The sequence below is a fragment of the Typopeltis vanoorti genome, chromosome 6 (assembly GCF_054136105.1).
Source record: "Typopeltis vanoorti isolate ZY-2024b chromosome 6, IOZ_Tvanoo_1.0, whole genome shotgun sequence".
In the NCBI taxonomy this organism is placed as follows: Eukaryota; Metazoa; Arthropoda; class Arachnida; order Uropygi; family Thelyphonidae; genus Typopeltis; species Typopeltis vanoorti.
In genome coordinates, this window is record NC_143554.1 from 8,857,916 (window position 1) to 8,878,655 (window position 20,740).

At 33.9% G+C, this 20,740-nt stretch overlaps 1 protein-coding gene across 4 annotated transcripts in view; it reads right to left on the reverse strand.

Moving 5' to 3' along the window:
* The window catches only part of LOC150105270 (inositol hexakisphosphate kinase 3-like), a 250,209-nt gene that overhangs the window by 89,830 nt on the left and 139,639 nt on the right, over positions 1 to 20,740 (reverse strand). The gene's annotated exons all lie outside the window — the stretch shown is intronic.

A 20,740-nucleotide genomic window follows, 5' to 3' on the forward strand; every position in this document is an offset into this window, starting at 1 on the left:
AAAGGATGGATAGCTGGAACCCACCTGAATCATGGAAGAGAATAACTTGTATCATGATGATTTGTGCCCGCCATCAAAATAAGGATATTACGACTGCTGCCCAATGCTCCCTGAATACAGTAAAAACAATCAGGCATGAACTAGAGACTTGCAATGGTGACTACGAGGATGTAGCAAGAAGAAAGATCCCTAGCAGACGATCTGATTGCGTTCGTACAGCAGAATTCCTCGCAAATCTGCAGGAACAGGTGTTGAAGAACCCTGGCATTGGAATTCGGGCTTTGTTCGTGGAGTTGCTAACTGTAGTCAAGCCCTGGATAAAAGGGTAGCCAATGGTAGGCCGTATGTATGGCAGCAGGATTCGGCCCCTTGCCACACCTCTGGGAAAAGTCAAAAATGGTTGTCTGAAAATTTCTACGACTTCACCAGTCCAAATGTTTGGCCTCCAAACTCCCCAGACCTTAACCCCATGGATTATTTTGTATGGGGCGCAGTTGAAAAAGACACCAATCGCACTTCCAGTAATACAAAAGCCCAGTTAATGGATAAAATTAAAACAGTTTTTGCGGCCCTTCCTAGGGAGACTGTAGCATCAGCTTGTTCGAGGTTCCGAAGCAGAATTGAAGCTGTGATCGATGCTAATGGTGGTTATTTTGAGTAAATCTTGTTGATAGTATTGTAATTAACTCTGCCTGTAATGTTTTTTTGTCAATTCATTAAATTTAATAGATACAAAGAAGATTTTCTTTTTCCTTACGAAACTGTCAAATTTATCCCGAACACCCTGTATATATATATATATATATATATATATATATATATATATATATATATATATATATATATATATATATATATATATATATATATATATATATATATATATAATGATATAATTTAGCAGTTATTTCTTATAATGTAGTCATGTCAAAAGAGACCAATCGCGATTGTATTTTATTTTTTTTTCATTATTTGTATTTGCATTAATACAAATACAACTATTTTTGAAATAAATATTACCAAAGAAAAATTTATGCAAAGTATGTTATGTTAATGTCTCTCAAAATAGCCAACTAAATTCTGAGATACAACTTATTATAGAAATGGAAATACTTTATCATCAAAATAAAATTGTTGAAGGCGTTAGCTGATTTTTTTTTTTATTTTTTTTACATTTTCTTTTTTTTCCCTCCTCCTTTCTTGGTATATCGAATTTTCTAGTAGCCCCATTATAATAGACTGTATTCAAACGTTTAGTAACTAACGAAAAAACGAATAGCCCTCAGTGCTGTCTCAAAAAGACCTTGTATTTTGTTGACTTGGTTGTCTTGAGTAGACAGTTTCTACAGTGCAGAACTTGCAGAAAGACCGTGAGGGTTTCGTTTGTATTGTAGCCAAAGGTGCTGCTAAAGCATTAAGGCATTCAGCGTATTAAGTTTGAGAAATGTCTGTATTCTCTGACCGGTGTGTTTGATTTTGCAAAATCAAACACGTGAGTTACCCGCTAGAAAACTGTGCCACATCCGCATCCATGAAACTAGATAATTCACCTTCTGATGAAAAGTCCTTTATAAAGATTCTTGTTTCAAACAGGATTCGAATCCAGGAAAACTAACTGAAAGGTAAATGTTGCAGTCATCTTCGTTACTGTGCTACGAAGGTGAGAGACAGCGGATTCAAATTCCACTGTGAGACAAGCATTTGTGAATTTCTATAGATGGTTTCATCTTGCTTACTTGAGGTTTGTATTGACTTGTAAAATCTCCAGAGTTCAGCCGCTAGAGTAAGATTGTCGGATCATTTACCCCTCCATCTTCCACGGTATTAAAGGTGCTATATGTTTCCGCTTTTCGACTTAAAAAAAATAAAATCAGAACTTTGCGTCAATGGATTTATTTTATTTATCCACCCGCCAAAGTGCTCAGTTACCGTGGTAAAATAATAATAATAATAAATTAATTGATTAAAATAATAGCATAATAACGTGTAATAATAAAAATAAACAATTGCAGTATGGAAAGCAGGTTTACATCGAAAATTTAAAAACTAAAAAAAAAAAACAGATGCAAAATCAAAGAGTTTGAAAGTTTTAATGGGGGAGGAAAAGGAATTATAGTAAAGTATCCTATCCTAATTTACGCTCACCACGTAAGCATTCGGAACCGAAATTCTACGGAATAGGTTGGATTCCGTAGGATCGTCTGTTTGGAAGACGAAAAACACGAGTTTCCGGGTGAAAAAAAACTCTATCTCCATATAAGACCCCCTAACTCACCTTTCGTCTAAAGAGACCTGATAATCACTGACGGGAATCGAACCCAAATCTTTCCGCCCAAAGAGTTTCGTCTATACTAACAAGCTACGGAGGCTCTACAGTAAAGTATAGACACTACTAATTTAAATAAAATTTCCGTTCATAATAATGATGATAATTATTATTATTATTATTGTGATTCTATATTAATTTCGACCATCAACTGAATGCAAGAAATGAACTTAAACTGGGTTGTATATTGGCCGAAGAATTTTTAATAATAAAAATAAAGTAAACACACCGACAAGTTTCGCCAACTTGGCTGTTTGGCTTCGTCAGGGCGTATAAAAGTGATACAAAACAACTTAAACAGTTTATGAAGGAATAAACCGAATACAATTGTATTTTGTTACAAATTCAGAAGAAGGCGTACATCAAACGCACAGAGCGTGTATGATGTCAATTATTAAGTACGCCAGAGATCAATTTCGCTGCTAATATTACAGAACGTACTTGCATCACAATAATCGATATCATACACGCGCCATGCGTTTGATGTACGCCTTCTTCTGAATTTGTAAAAAAAAAAAAAAAAAAATACAGTTGTTATTATTATTATTATGTGACACCTCTAGGGAGTCCAAAGAATCATCGAGGGAGAGTGTGCCAACAGCATCGAATTATTTATCCCTTCCAACTACTAACCGCGCTCAAACTTGCTTAACTTTTTTGCGAGCCAAGAGTAGTAGAGAGAGACAAAAGAATAATGAAATAATAATATGAAAATGCATTTGTATTCGGTTTATTCCTTCATAAACTGTTTAAGTTGTTTTGTATCACTTTTATACGCCCGGACGAAGCCAAACAGCCAAGTTGGCGAAACTTGTCAGTGTTTTTACTTTATTTTTATTATTAAAAATTCTTTGGCCAATATACAACCCAGTTTATGTTCATTTCTTGCAATTATTATTATTATTTTATTATTATTATTTCGTGACACGTCCACTGAGTCCAAAGACTCATCTACGGAGAGCACCTACTCTACAACTCCGTCTGCATCTCATCATCATCATCATCATCATCATCTACACCAACGCCATCTGCTGCCCACCACCACAACTAGTATTTTTTGTCTGTAAATTGCGTGTATCTTGAAGGCCGATTTGCTTGTATGCGGGATGAAAAACCCGATTTTCCGGGAAAAAACCCTGCTACCCCCGTATGAGATATGCTAACTCACCTTCAATTGAAAAAAAAAAACTCATAAAAAAACCCATATTACAGAGAATCGAACTTATGCCTTTTCCAACGGAAGCGCAACGTACTGTCTTTCTTCGAATTGCGTTACGGAGGCGCAAATGCAAGAATGATAATTTTAAGATGATCTTCAATTTTTGGAAATGAGATGGTTAACTCTCATCCCATCATCATGTACTTTATTATGATCATGAAATTAGGTAGCTAGTTTCTTTTTAATGACCCGTTAGCATTAGCAAGCTGTTATTATTATTATTATTTATTATTATTTTTTTTTTGGTGTCTTCTCAGCTACTGTTGAAGCTATGATAGTCCAACACAGTTAAAGGATTCGTCTTTATTATAATTAATTGCACTGTAAGCTGATTATAACCTTAGCACTCTTGATCTTTGCATCATAATTAATTCTTCTCTTAGCTATGCAATATATCAACTGCTTTTCAGCATTATTAATTATTTTATTAGTTGAAGGATTTTAATTAATTGTGTCAATTATATTTAGAAAACATATGACAACGACGTGCAAATGTGTAGTCTAAGATTTCTGCATAGTATTATCTCTTTAGATTTCAACAACGAAGTTTTTCTTAAATGTTATTTGCTTTTCACTCGATTATTCATTACTGCAGTTGTTTTACTAGATTTTCTCCTCCAAAAAATTTCATCCAGCTGTAACAAAAGGTTTTTACATCTGTTGTAGCGAATCCTAAGCATTTTTACTGATTACACCATTCATACTGTCCCTTTGCATGTACCAGGTATAATTCACACACACACACACACACACACACACACACACACACACACACACACACACACACACACACACACACACACACACACACACACACACACACACACACACACACACACACACACACACACACACACACACACACACACACACACACACACACACACACACACACACACACACACACACACACGTGAGAGAGAGAGAGAGAGAGGATTTTTCAAGAGGATCATCCAATATCTTTCTGAGGTTGAGGTTTCGTAGATATTGTATGAATAATGGCTGGTGTGTGAATAACGAGTCTCCAGTGATGAATCTTCTGACTCCATATTTCTTCCCAATAAGAGCTTCCGGGAAGAAAAAATTCCTACTGAGATCTCATATAGAGATCTCAATTAATGACGTGACGAGAATTGAACTCGTTTTTTATTCAGTTGAAAGGTGCAATGTCCCATCGTTTTTCTGTATGCAACACTAAGGCTATATCCTTAAAGGCCTAAAGACTTTAAAAATTTATTAGTGTTTAATATCATTTCATCATTTTTAGAAATCCCACAGCAACTACAGTTCTCACACTTACCAGAGCAATATCATTTCCCCTAATGCTTGAAACACGAAATTACAGCTGTCCTGCAATCCAGAGTGTAGTAATAATAATACTCAAAGATTTGGGTCCACTGATTGCAATATTACATATCAACCTGTATGTAGCATTGGATCAAACGAATAAACAACTAATCAGTAAGTATCGCCCTCAGATAAGCTTAATGTATGCCTCAAGGATGAAGTTGTAGATTACACTTTAACAGGATCATCATAAAGAAAAAATCCTCTTATTGCAACTACACTTCGTAAATGCATTAAAATAAAAACTTGAATGCAAAATTTGTAAAAAGAAGTGGATATAACTAATATATGTTTATCTATATATATAATATAACCATAATTTAAATTATCATTATTATTAATTTATACATATTAATTCTACTCATTGTAACAAAATAGAAGCAGTACTTAGCAATGAACACTTTTTGCCTTAACTAACTTTTATACACAAAAGAGGAAGCCTTTTGTGTATAAAAGTTAGTCCTTCCTTCAAGCATTCACTGATAGTAACTTTCAAGCTCTAGATGAACCATGGTTTTCAAGAGAGAGGGAGAGAGAGAGAGAGAGAGAGAATGACACACAAGTGTTGCCATCTCGTAGCCCTAAACATTAGCACTCGTATTTTTGTCTGTAACAGCGTGAGTTCTGCGGTCGATATTTTTGAGATGCAATGTTAAAAACTCGTTTTTCTGAGGAGAAAACCTACTTGCCAATTGCCAAAGATCAACTAAACTAACTCCTGAAATCGCCAGATATAGGAAAGGTTCCTCTATCTGGTGACTGGAGTCGAATCTGTACAATCTTTCTTTTGCACTAGCGCTATAAAAGCAAATCATTTCCATGTTTTTGCTGTCACCTAAATAACTAATTAAAATTTAAACCAAACCTTCAAATTCAAATTAAGTAAATTAATTTACCACAAAATGTTATTAGTACTGTATTCTTTATGTATGTAAATAGTCTATGTGGTAACAAATCTTTCATTATTCTTATTACCACTTCCAGAGGCACAGCCATGGTGTGTTCACAAAGAGCTACATAGAACATTTCCAAATGTTAGCAAGCTGCAAGAAATTTTCTAAAAATCCTCTGCACTAGGTCTCCAGAAGAATGACTTTGGTTCGATTCTAGTTGCTGACTAGAGGAACTTTATCTAATTCTTTCTTCGACCTTCCCAAGTTAGTCGATCTCTGGCACTGGGAAGTGTTTCAAGTCATAAACATAAGAAAGTCGATCGTAGAACCTACACTGTTTTAGACAATAACATATTATGTTATTGTTAGGGACCAAGAGATGGTGATACTTATCAGTCATCTCTTCATCGGATGCTGCTTATAATTAGTTGTTGGCTAGCTATATCTTTGATTTGTTATCAGTGAAGACTGAACTGTCAATATATAAAAAAAAAATCAGCTAACGCCTTTTTATTCCCGTATAGGGAGCAGGCGAATCCGTTTAGCCTTATCTAACTTTCAGGAGACTGAGTGGGCAGTTCAATCACCACTGGCAGCCAATCAGAGATAGCTGGCCCAAGGCTACCACTAATTAAGCAACATGCGGTGAAGAGAGATGGCTCAATAAGTGCCGCCATCTCATGGTCTCTAATCTTAACACTCGTATTTAATATCTGAAATAATGTGGGTTCTACGGTCGATTTCTTGAGTTTACGGGACGAAAAACCCGAGTTTCCTGGAGGAAAAAACCCGCTATATATATATTATTTTATATATATAATTATTATATATATATATATATATATATATTATTATTATTATTATTATTATTATTATTATAATTTAATTTAATTCTTTTTAATTTAAAAGTGTCATAAAGTAACTCTACTTGTCACGCTGAAGACAGTGACATATAATTCATTGACATATAATTCATTAAATTCTGAAATCGGCCAAGTGAAATCCAAAATCTGAACGTGCTAAAAATTGAAGTGTACACCGCGGTTGCTAACGAGTACAGAACAAAGGACGTCACCATCTTTGCAGCTGTCCAAAGGAAGAAAGGTGAGTCAAGAAGTGCAACAAGTATCAGAAGGAATTGCCGTCCGACGGATGTTACATAACCTGCAGGAAATGCCACAGGAATCTTCACTTTACATGTTCTGGACTTTCTGAAACAACCTGGCAACGCAAATCCAATGCCAAACGAGAAGAATGGAAGTGCCTAAACTGTAGAGAGAACAAAGAAACGCCACCACCCACGACGCAACTGATTATGATGGAGGCAGAAACAGACGATGAACTGAACAGACAACAACACACCGGTGAGTCTTATAATTTGAGTTCCGTTAATTTATTACTAGAAAAAGGTTTAGAAAATATAAAAGCTAGCTTGGTAGATCTTGTCTAAGAACTATTTGATAAACAGAATAAAGAAATAACAAAAAAAATTAGCGAATCTGAAGAGTTTGTTCAATTTAATAATTTAAAAGTCGAAGAAGTCTTACAAACGGTAAAAGACATTAAAACCAGCATTAACGCATTAACTGAGAGGCAGCACAAATTGATAAAAGACACATCGGAACTCCGTCAAGAATTTAATTCCCTGAAACAACAATACGAAGTTTTAAACCAACAACAACATAAAGAAGACCTTGTCATAAATGGTCTTCCAGAAACCGAATCCACAGTAAATCTCAGCGACGTAGTTTTAAAGTTAGGCGATGCAATTGGCATTCCCCTACAGCATAATGATACTCAGACCATAAATCGGTTTCCCAGGAAGAACAGAAAACAAGGCTCGCCACGACCCGCACCAGTCATAGTTCGTCTGACAAGCAAGGCTACAAGAGACAATCTCATAAAAGCCAGCAGACTGAAAAAAACAGTAGTCAAGGATTTAAATGCATCGCAAGACAATACGCCAATCTTTCTATCTGAGTATTTAACACCTTTCAAGCTGTACTCTCCCCAACTCTATTCAACATTTACACGCACGATATTAATCAGTTACCACTCAAAGGGAAGATATTCCAATACGAAGACGATACAGCAATAATATCCATCCATAATAACGCTAGCATAGCCCAAACAAATATGCAACATGATATAAATCTGATCATAGACCGGCTCACGAAAAACTCCATACACCTAAACTCAGAAAAGACAAAATTAATGATATTCAGAAATCTACTGACTCGACCAGTTGATAACAAATGTATACCATCCAACATCCACTTTCCAACACAAAAAACACACAGAACAGCAAAACCACTACAATCACTCAGGTTGAAACAATACAATACCTTGGAATTTACTTCGATGCAGATATGAACTGGAATAGCCACATAAACCATCTACACAACAAACTCCGAACAATAAGTGGCAAACTCTACAGGTTAAAAGACATAGTTCCCATACGCCTAAAAACACTAATATACAAAGCACTATGCCAAAATATACTAAGATACGCTATAACAACGTATGCTTTCTGTGCACCCTACAAATTAAATAGATTAATGTCGCTACAGTACAAAATGACAAAACTGATCTTTTTGGGAACAAAGAGAAAATCACGACCTTATAAACATTGCAATGTCAGAACACAAAATACTGACAGCAAAACATTTATGTCACTATTCAACCTTGCTAAAACATTATTTCGATGCCAACTACAGGACAGTTAGAAATACATACCGTATAAAAGACCTGAGACTACTAATTATATCACATATAAATACAATAATCACTACCGAAAGGCCACGCGAAACTGCTACATCCCAGACATGATAAACAAATTACCTTTTGAATACAGAAACCTTACAAACTACAATAGCCTGAAAAGAGCTCTAAGGACATACTGTACTATGAACAAGAAACACGCACCCAAAATACCATAAGAAACACAATATATTCGCTCAGGCTTCCAGTTCAGTGACGCATCAATACATTCCAAGTTATTGTGTGTGTGTGTGTGTGTGTGTGTGTGTGTGTGTGTGTGTGTGTGTGTGTGTGTGTGTGTGTGTGTGTGTGTGTGTGTGTGTGTGTGTGTGTGTGTGTGTGTGTGTGTGTGTGTGTGTGTGTGTGTGTGTGTGTGTGTGTGTGTGTGCGTGTGCGTGTGCGTGTGCGTGTGTGAGTGCGCGTGCGTGCGTGCGTGTGTGTGTGTTTGTGCGTGCGTGCGAGTGCGCACGAGCGAATCTCTCAATCACAGATTTCGTAGCTTCCCAACACAGCAAAAAAAAAAAAAAAAACCAATACATAATAACGAACTGGTGTCATCCTCAGATAAGCTTACATATAAGCTTCGAGGATGAAAGCAAAAAAATTAGTTCTCATCCGTGATGTATCATATGTAACCAAATGCGTGTAATGTATGTATCACATGAAAACCAATGTATGTAATGTATGTATTATATGTAAACCAATGTACGTAATGTAAATATCACATGTAAACAAATGTAAGTAATGTATCATATGTAAACAAATGTATGTAATGTATATAATAATTGTAACAAATGTATATAATGAATATAATAACTGTAACAAATGTATGCAATGTAAAAAAAAAAAATTCTTTTAAAAGTAAATCATGAGTTTACACCGTATGTTTGTGAGAATAAGGAAACATAATATTTAGATTGTATATGTGTAAATACTGTTTTATAATCACACCTTTTCAAACTTGAAAAAAAAATAGTAAACCACAACATGTAATATTATACGACTTATGTAACTCTAAACAATATAATTGTAAATTATTATTATGATTGTTATATATAAAAAAAACTGTTATCATCATTACTATTTAAATCTCATTATATGTAGCACAAAGTGCTGAACCTTGTAAAATAATATACTGAATAGTTGATCATTGTCCATATGTAAATATTTGAAAGAACAATAATAATAAAAAATAAAAATAAATAAAAATAAAATAAAGGCCTGTGTAGCTCAGTGGATGTGGCGTTTGCACCGCATGAAGGGAGACTTCAAATATCTCGTCACCGAAAGGCATTAGCTGATTTTTTGACACACACACACACACTCCATGAGTTGCCTTGGTCTTCCACTACGTGTGGGATCACCTGAACTTGCAATGCTTGCAGGCGCAAACTTGACTTACTTGTGTGTTTGCTTACTTGGGAAATGGAGTAAAACCAGGTTAAAAATAGCTTGGTATCTTTAACATTTATTATACCCAAGGTAAAATACTTTCTACATATATATATATATATATCCAGACCGGTTTGGGTAGTGACCGGTAATTCCATAGTCACTACCATTCTGGGTAGTGACCCCACCCATAATGTATTGCATTATACATCTTTTAGTAAGATGTGCTTTACATTATTGGAAATACTAAGAATAGTGATCAGAGCTTTACCCACCTTTACAATGAGTTGCCCTGGTGTTGTACCGTCTTTAGACTTGAACTATGTTTCAGGCGCAAACTTAACTGTTTGCTTACTTGAGATTAGGAGTTAAATAACCAAGCTTATAAAATTACTTGGTAACCCTAATATACAGTATCCCCAAGTTAAAAAATTAATTACATATATATATATATATATTATGTATTGAAGTCTGAACTGATCCACATATGAAAAATTGTAATATTATTTCCTAAATTGTATAATATATGTAATTTATTTGACTGATAATAAAGCGTCATTTGTTATTTAAAAAAAATAATAAATAAATTGATGCATAGTGATAAAATGATGTGTTAATAAAATATTAAAGATAAGTTTAGTTCTAAAGAGTACTTATAGATGTGGATTAAGAGAAAAACTCTGTTATCATATGTGCAAAGAGAGTGAAGTATATTTAATAAGGATGAGACTCATTTTCATAAGAATAAATAATATCATTAAAAGGGATGATGCTCTATAGGTGATATCAGTTAAGATTATGTGATATGAATATTAATTGTGGTTATAGGGTTATAATGTGACGTTATAATCCTACCGTCTTCAAAGCTAGATGAAACTTTTTCGAAGACAGAGGGATTATTGTTTAATTACTGTATGTATTTTGGTGTATTATGTCCATATGATTTTCCTTTAGTCTCCTAGATACCAATATAATTAGCATGACACGCCCATGCAACCGAAAGACCACCAATTGCACAGTTCTTGTTCGAGTGTTCGATAATTGATTAGGTGTTTTATGTTGTGTGGAAGATTGTTGATCAGAGTAGGTAACAGATGCTCTCTCATAGTTTCTCTGTATCTATCGTTGAAGCTCCTGGTAGTGTAGAGAGTAATGGTAGGCTTGGTTATTTGGTATGTGTTTCTGTTTATGGTAATCGTTGTTAAAGTAGTTTTTTAATATGATTAGTTAATGTCATATTAAATTTTTTTTTTTTTTTAGTTAATGTCTCAAATTTGAAATGCTTAACATTTTATGCGAGGCCATTAAATAGTTGGTTAGTGTATCCACGTATGTTGGTGTAGAAATGATGTGTTAATAAAATATTAAAGATAAGTTTAGTTCTAAAGAGTACTTATAGATGTGGATTGCTTTCCAAAAGCACCTGTAAATGATTCTTTTTGTGCAACGATTCTAATTTGGACAGATGACTGTTTGCATGTTCGCGAAGAGTGTTATGCCGTATCTTAGCATTGCTTCACATATGCTATGGTCGATAATTTTCTTAGTGTTGATTGGTGTCATGTCCTTTCCTTGGAACAATTTAGCTGCAATAATGCAGAGTGCAGAGTTTTTGTTGAAGGTATTCGATGTGTTTGGTCCATTTAAAGTGACAGTCGATATAAAGACTCAACACGTGTAACAGATGCAGTTCGGGACAAATGCAATTGTTAAAACTGATGATAGAATGATATGCGTGACTGTGTTTGGTACCGGATATGTGGAGGTTGTGAATGTATTTATTAAAAAGGGTGAGCGAGAGAATATTCTGTTTGACAGGTAATTCCTGAATCAGGCGTGTAGCTTTCCGTGGACTCCATTGGAGTGTAATTTGTCCAGTAATATTGTGGAAGAGAGTGTAGAATGCTTTTTTTTAGATCTAACGGTATAAGTATGGCGAATTTGCTTTTATCCAGAGGTCGTCTGTAATATCTTCTCGTAATGTAGTAGTGCTTTCTGTTTTTTGGAATCCGTATTGCTTTTGTGAAATTATATTGTATTTTTGCAAGTAATTTTGTAGTCTACTGTATATAATTTTTTTTTTTTTTTTTTTTATTATTATGTCTCAGTATAAGTTACATACAATAATAATATTTACAGTATTTGCATTAAGGATTATACAGAATTTTTTTTTTATGTCTCAGATAATAATAATAATAATAATAATAATAATAATAATAATAATAATAATAATAATTTTTTTATTGTTCTTTCAAATATTTACATATGTACAATGATCATCTATTCAGTATATTATTTTACAAGGTTCAGCACTTTGTGCTACATATAATGAGATTTAAATAGTAATGATGATAACAGTTTTTTTTTTTATATAACAATCATAATAATAATTTACAATTATATTGTTCAGAGTTACATAAGTTGTATAATATTACATGTTGTGGTTTACTATTTTTTTTTTTTCAAGTTTGAAAAGATGTGATTATACAACAGTATTTACACATATGCAATCTGAATATTATGTGTCCTTATTTTCACAAACATACGGTGTAAACTCATGATTTACTTTTAAAATAATTTTTTTTTTTTTTACATTGCATACATTTGTTACAGTTATTATATACATTACATACATTTGTTACAATTATTATATACATTACATTACTTACATTTGTTTACATATGATACATTACTTTTGTTTACATGTGATATTTACATTACGTACATTTGTTTACATATGATACATTACTTTTGTTTACATGTGATATTTACATTACGTACATTGGTTTACATATAATACATACATTGGTTTTCTTGTGATACGTACATTACATGCATTTGGTTACATATGATACATCTTGGATGAGAGCTAATTTTTTTTTCCTTTCATCCTCGAAGCTTAAATGTAAGCTTATCTGAGGATAACACCAGTTGGTTATTATGTTTTTTTTTTTGCTGTGTTAGGATGCTACGGAATCTATGATTGAGAAATTCGCTCACGCGTACTCACACGCACACGCACGCACGCACACACACACGCGCGCACCCCCCCACACACAATAAATTGGAATGTACTAATTCGTCGCTGAACTGGAAGCCTGAGCGAATATATTGTGTTTCATTAAGTTTGTATGGTATTTTGGGTACGTGTTTCTTGTTCGTAGTATGTGCTTAGAGCTCTTTTCAGGCTATTGTAGTTTGTAAGGTTTCTGTATTCAAAAGGTAATTTGTTTATCATGGCTGGGATGTAGAAGTTTCGCGTGGCCTTTCCGTAGTGATTATTGTATTTATATGTGATATAATTAGTAGTCTGAGGTCTTGTTATAGGGTATGTATTTCTAATTGTCCTGTGGTTGGCATCGAAATAATATTTTAGCAAGGCTGCATAGTGACATAAATGTGTTGCTGTCAGTATTTTGTGTTCTGCCATTGCAATGTTTATAAGGTCGTGATTTTCTCTTTGTTCCCAAAAGATCAGTTTTGTCATTTTGTACTGTAGCGACATTAATCTATTTAATTTGTAGGGTGCACAGAAAGCATACGTTGTTATAGCGTATCTTAGTATATTTTGGCATAGTGCTTTGTATATTAGTGTTTTTAGGCGTATGGGAACTATGTCTTTTAATCTGTAGAGTTTGCCACTTATTGTTCGGAGTTTGTTGTGTAGATGTTTTATATGGCTATTCCAGTTCATATCTGCATCGAGGTAAATTCCAAGGTATCGTATTGTTTCAACCTGAGTGATTGTGGTGGTTTTGATGTTCTGTGTGTTTTTTGTGTTGGAAAGTGGATGTTGGATAGTTATATATTTGTTATCAACTGGTCGAGTCAGTGGATTTCTGAATATCATTAATTTTGTCTTTTCTGAGTTTAGGTGTATAGAGTTTTTCGTGAGCCAGTCTATGATCAGATTTATATCATGTTGCATATTTGTATGGGCTATGCTTGCGTTATTTTGGATGGATATTATTGCTGTATCGTCTGCGTACTGGAATATCTTACCTTTGAGTGGTAACTGATTAATATCGTGCGTGTAAATGTTGAATAGAGTTGGGGAGAGTACAGCTCCCTGTGGCACTCCACAGGTTACTGGTAGCTCTCTGCTTCGGTTTGATCCGATACATGTGATATGCTTTCTATTTTGGAGGTAGTTTGTAAACCACCTGTGAAGAGGCCTGTCTATTCCAACATGCCTCAGCTTTTCTAACAAGGTTTGATGTGTAAGTGTATCGAATGCTTTGGTTAGATCTATAAAGACTACCATGGCAATTTTGTTTTTGTCTAAGGCGGTATTAATTACGTCTGTAAAGTCTTCCAAGAGAGACGTTGTTCCCTTATTTTTTTGAAAACCATATTGTGTTTTGGGGATAATATTAAAGATCTCAGTGTATGCTGTGAGTTTCTTCAGTATGATCCGCTCCATAATTTGATTGATAATTGGTAATGTTGCTATGGGTCTGTAATTGCTGATTAAATTTCTTTTTCCTTGTTTGTATATGGGTATAATTATGGCGGTCTTTAACATACTTGGTATCTGTCCTGTTTTAAATATTTTATTTATTAGTTTTAGTAGGATTGGACTTAAACTAGTTGCATGTTGCTTTATATTTTTGGGTCTGATACCATCTATTCCTGGGCCATTGTTTGGTTTGATTTGATGTATTGCTGAGAGAAGTTCTGCTTCTTTTATGGTTGGGAACCATAATGTCTGTTTTGATCGCGGTCCAAGTGGAGGGTCTCGTTTTGTGATTGGGGGAATATTTCTGTGAAGTTCTTGGAATGGAGTCTGCAAAGTATTAGTTAAAGTAATTTGCTAGTTGTTGGATAGGTTTTGCGTCTTTATGAAGCTGTGTTTTATGGTTTCGGAGGCGGTGGTATTGGGAACAAAATCTAGCATCTCATTAATCAGATGCCAGGTTTGTTTCATGTTGTTTTGTGCGGGGGTTAGTTTGTCTCTGCAGTAGCTTCTTTTTGCATTTCTGATTTGTGTGTAAGGCGATTCCTTGTTATCTTATATTCAGTTTTTAAATTTGTGTTATTTGGATATCGCTTTAATTCTTTCCATAAAGCGTCCTTTCTGTGTATTTCTAGGATTAAGTTTTGTGTTATCCAAGGATTTTGTGTTGTTTTTGATCGAATTCGGACTTTCTTTGTAGCTTTCTTATATATTTCCTCCTGTGTGAGTTTAATGTTGTTGTATAAGATATCTGCTGAATCTGATGCCAGGTGTTCCCAGTCTGTTTTTCTTATTTCGTGGTTGACTATTTCTTCGTCTATTATTGTTTTCTGTCGTTTTTCTTCTGTGGGACATTGCATGGGTATTGTCTTGGTGTGCAGGTTTAGTGCGGTGAAGTAATGGTCTGCTACTTTGCACTTTATGACTGATGCAGTGTAACTATTTGGTGATGCTCGGACGTTTATATGGTCTAGACAGGAGTCAGTGAATAATAATAATAATAATAATAATAATAATAATAATAATAATAATAATAATAATAATAATAATAATAATAATAATATATGCAATATGTAGATTAAACAATACGTTGTTTATTACAATATATCATGTATCTGAAAATATGTGTACACATATGGGTCAGATACATGATTTTAATAATAATAATAATATCTACGTACACATAATACGTAGATATTATTATTATTATTAAAAGTTTTTCAATTGCCAACATTGAACAAGTATTAATTTTCTTCTGTCCTTCTGAAGGACTATTGTATTTGACACCATGGATACAATAGTACCATTCCTTGTAATTTTTTCAGTTTTCAATCAGTAGCAAACACTATTCTTTCGAACTACATGACTGGTATTGTATGGGCGGAGCATCTGACCGCAATGAGTCCTAGGAGTCCATAGAGGTGGTAGCCGATTAATTATAATAATATGGACGAGAGGATATTTTTACTCTAGGAGCATCACTATGATAACTCTGCATCATAGTGATTGCATATAAATTAAGTTGTCAAATCATAGTATGAGAAGCCGTCATATGATGCGTAAGAAAACACTTTTTTTGTATTGTGCATTTGCGCCTCAAAAATAAATAAATAAAATAAAATAATATTGGATTTTGAAATCATTTGATAATAGATGAAAAGATAACAAAATGGCAACGCGCACAGTGATGCTAATTTAAACTTCACTAAACGTAATTATAGTGATCATTCACTATGACAGAGTTATCATAGTGATGCTCCTAGAGTAAAAAATATCCTCTCGTCCATATTATTATAATTAATCGGCTACCACCTCTATGGACTCCTAGGACTCATTGCGGTCAGATGCTCCGTCCCATACAATACCAGTCATGCACCGTTAGTGTACTTGCCATTCCACCATAAGAAAAATCTCCTTTTTACTTCCTTGATAACTCGCTTTCTTATCAACTTCGAACAATAAATAAACGTCCTTTCTCCTCGTAACACTGAATTAAACATTTTCCATATCTTTGATAACCATTCCAAAATTACCAACCAAACTGTAATTTATAACTTCCGTTCTGGCACCACTTCGTGCAGTTGAACTTACTTATCTGCTTGCCACTCCTTTGGTACAGAATTAAGACAAAGTAAACAACATCAACATTATTACTACTACTTACTTCACACATTTCATCACTCTTGAATGACGTAGTTACCATTGAATGATGTCCCAGTCAATCCTTTTTGTATTTACATCGGGATTTTGCAATAAGTTAAGACTTCAGCTCATCGACATTTTCTAATCTTTTCTTTCCCTATATCAGCTGATATGATTATATATATATATATAAGGTAAATACTTTTTGCTTTTACTTGCAACTTAATGAAAGATATCTAGGATTTCCTTAAGCTGACCATTTAATATTCTGCCATAATCCGATTTTTCTTTCTTTCTTTACCATAATTTTCTTGCCTGCTTGCAATGCATTTTTCAATACGCCATTCTCTAAACTTTTTCAACATACATCAGACTTTTGTTTACGATTATTTTTTCAAGAACTGTACATTGTCTCCTACAAGTCTTTATATATATATATATATATGTATATATATATGTTAAAGATACCAAGCAATTTTAAACCTGGTTTTACTCCATTTCCCAAGTAAGCAAACAGACTAAAAGTCAAGTTTGCGCCTGCAATTGATGCAAGTCTAACTGATCCCACAGATAGTGCAGGACCAGGGCAACTTGTGGCAAAGGTGGAACAAGCTCCGATCACTAATCTTAATATTTACCCTTAATGCCAAAACACATCTCCAAGAAGGGGATGTATGATGTTTGGTATTAAAGGCAAGGGGAGTGGGTAGTGGCCCCTTGCCTTTAATACCAAACATCATACATCCCCTTCTTGGAGATGTGTTTTGGCATTAAGGGTAAATATTAAGATTAGTGATCGGAGCTTGTTCCACCTTTGCCACGAGTTGCCCTGGTCCTGCACTATCTGTGGGATCAGTTAGACTTGCATCAATTGCAGGCGCAAACTTGACTTTTAGTCTGTTTGCTTACTTGGGAAATGGAGTAAAACCAGGTTTAAAATTGCTTGGTATCTTTAACATATTTATACCCAAGGTAAAAATACTTTCTACGTATATATATATATATGTATATATATTGACTTTCCCTCTGTATTATACCAACAAAAAGGCAACTCTTTTTTCTTTTTTTTTTATTAAAAAAAAGGCTAAGAATAAATAAGATGCTATTACTCTTTGAGCAAAGAGGTGATTTTAATTTCGCCCACATTGGTGCATCACTCCTGAATGACGTCATAGCCATTTATAACCCATCATTTGGCAGGTAATCAATGACGGAGAAAGTATTTGTTTTCTTTTCTTTCTTTTTCTTTGTTTTTTTATTTTTCAGGAGGGGTGGACAACTCGAAAGCAACAGTAAGTCCATATTATTATTATTTTTTCTTTTCACTGACAAGTGCCATCTCAAAAGGCGACATTGAAAGCATAATCTGACGTTATTCTGTTATATTGGGCGTATGAATCATAATTTACGATCCCGCACTCTACCTTTTTAACATGCATGTTCGCGTGATGTCGAGAGGGGAAATTTTCGGGCACAATAGGCTCGGTGAGTCTGTTCCTTTTTAACTTCACGTTTCATGTAATCTGTCATAAGCGTTTTTTTTTTTTTTCTGTCCTCTAATGACATGATCAGTCATTTTCAATAAATCGACAATGCTTTCAGCATCAGGATTATTGTTCAAGAAAAATTACAAAACGAGTAACATCGAGAATTTCTACCTGAGTTTGATCTCGAATTTCATTCTACTAACGGGTCGTTAAGAAGGCCACAACGATTTCACTTCCTGTCGAGTATAAGTAAAACTGAATTTATGAAGTTTAGTAGCAAAACATACTTATTTAACCATTAACACATAAGTTATCTACTTGTATTATTATTAGTGGTAGTAGAAGTAGTAATATATTATATATATATATATATATATATATATATATTTTTTTTTTTTTTTATTATTATTCTTCTATTTTCCTTATTGTGAGTTTGCTACTTGCCCATCCATAGTAAAGAGAAAAAAAAAGTGACAGTGACAATTAAAAGGATTTATTAAAAATAACTAAAAACAAAAAAATTATTAAAATATTAATTTAATATAAAATATTAAAAAATTCTGAACGAACACAGAAAACTAACTCTTACGTTGCACGCAAGATAAATATACAAACGTTGTCTGTCTGGGAGATATATTTTATACGGCTGAAGGCTTTTTATTTTATTTTTTCTATTTTGACCGATTTAGGCAAAGGCTATCACGGGCTTCGAAATCACAAAGATCCATGCGAGAAGTTATCTTGTGATACACTGCTATAGCAATTTTTGTTCATTGTTTGCACAGTGTGAAGAATATAATCCTTCCCACCCCTTTTATTCAGTTTATGTGGTCTGCCTGACGGTTTGTTTATTCTTATTTCACCATCAGCTTACTCCACTTATTATGAAGGAGATCAGAGAAACTCATTCGGGACATTAGCTATCCGTTGAAGGGGGAAGGATGTCGCTTCAAGCAAGCATTTCATGCAATCTTCTACATTTTGTAATTAGACAATAGTTTCATCTTTGGTAATTCTCTGCACTTTATTATATGAAAATGTTTTTCCTAATGTTCTAATAACTAAGAAATTTTCTGTTTGCTTCGTTTCACTACATGAAAATGCCATCCATAGTTTGTTCATAATAGGTTATTTACAATAATGATCATAACAGTACATTTATTTTTTAAAAGGTATCGTACTAGTTTTGAACGTCGATGTACTCCATATTCAGTTGTGGAAAGACAAGTTAACTTCATTGCAGAACGGGAAAATTCGTTTATTTCTTTAATAAAGTTAGGAGAAATAGTACACGATTCATGAGTGTATGATTAGTGCCACTTCATAAATGAATTTCTGCGAAGGTGATTCCAAGAACATATTCGGCAGAAGAATTTTCTTAATTGTCTTCTTGCAAACAAAAATGAGAAAAATACAAACGGGAAAACTCTTCTGGTGAATACGATAGTTGTAGAGCTACAGTTTCGTTATGTAGTTTAAGAGTATTGTTAATAGCCCCTGTTGCTGTCTATTACTTTCAGGTGCAACCAGAAGCGTTTGAATGCAAAACGAAAATATTAATGCGTCATCTGCTCTTTTTCACTGCTAGAATCAATGGCCTGTGACGCCATCGTTTTGAGAGAGTGGTTAATCCTATCTAACACCCTATTAAAATTACTTGTCCTGTTAACTGCGTATCTGTTTTGTAGGATGAATACCGTATATGACGGCCTATAAGACGACATTTGAAATTAAAGAGAAGAGGAGAGAGAAAAAAGAACTACTGAAACCTGAGGTTATCTTAGACTCCTGGTATAAAATCTAAATCTTTGAATTCAGCGATGAAAAACTTCGTCAAGCGATCGTCTAGATTAGTTTCCCAAAACTTTTATAGATCGAGACCCACTTTCGAAACGGTAATTTTTCACGACCCACTCGCTTGTAATGCTTATTTTAAAAGGACGGGGGGGGGGCTGAATAAAAAATATCGCTTCACTACTTTTCAATTAATGAGGTGTATCTGAAGAATGGGCTTGTTTTCTATTTTTGCTGATGACGTCCACATTGGCATGTGCTATTTTCATAAGCAAGGTGTTTAATTATTGAAGTTTATTTCGAAATTTGTTTTTAATTCCTAAACTCTCCTAATGAACGTATAAAATACTCTCATGTTTTAATATTTAACGCGACCCACATAAAATCTGCTCGCGATCTACACTTTGATGAATCTCTGATCTAAATCATGCAGTGATGTACTACTGTGTAGCGTTGTTAGACCCGTACTCTATTCTAATAAGCGTTTGTATATATTTTTATTTTGTATTTATTAGATGCTAATCTAAATATTTTGTATATAAAGATCTACATTGTTCATAATTTGCAGTAAAGAAATCACCTGAGATGATTGCTCATTCTCCGTGTGAGACCAGCTAATTGAATTAGGAGGATGAAAAGCCTTTTCTTACAGAAACACTGGATAAATTTACCGTATACAGTACAGTATATGCAGGCGTATAGGGCGAATGGGTGTATAAGACAATCTCCAAAATCTGTTTTCAAATGCAAGCTCTTAGAAAGATTCCTCATGTTTTAGACATAATTGAATCTGCCTTTCCAACTAAAGGACGTCGCTACTAATGGCTGAGTTACAGAAGCTTTATCAGTAATACAAAAGTTTATCAATTTTTGAAAATATAAGCATTAAATATCCATTATACTCAATAATTACTGAAAGATAAT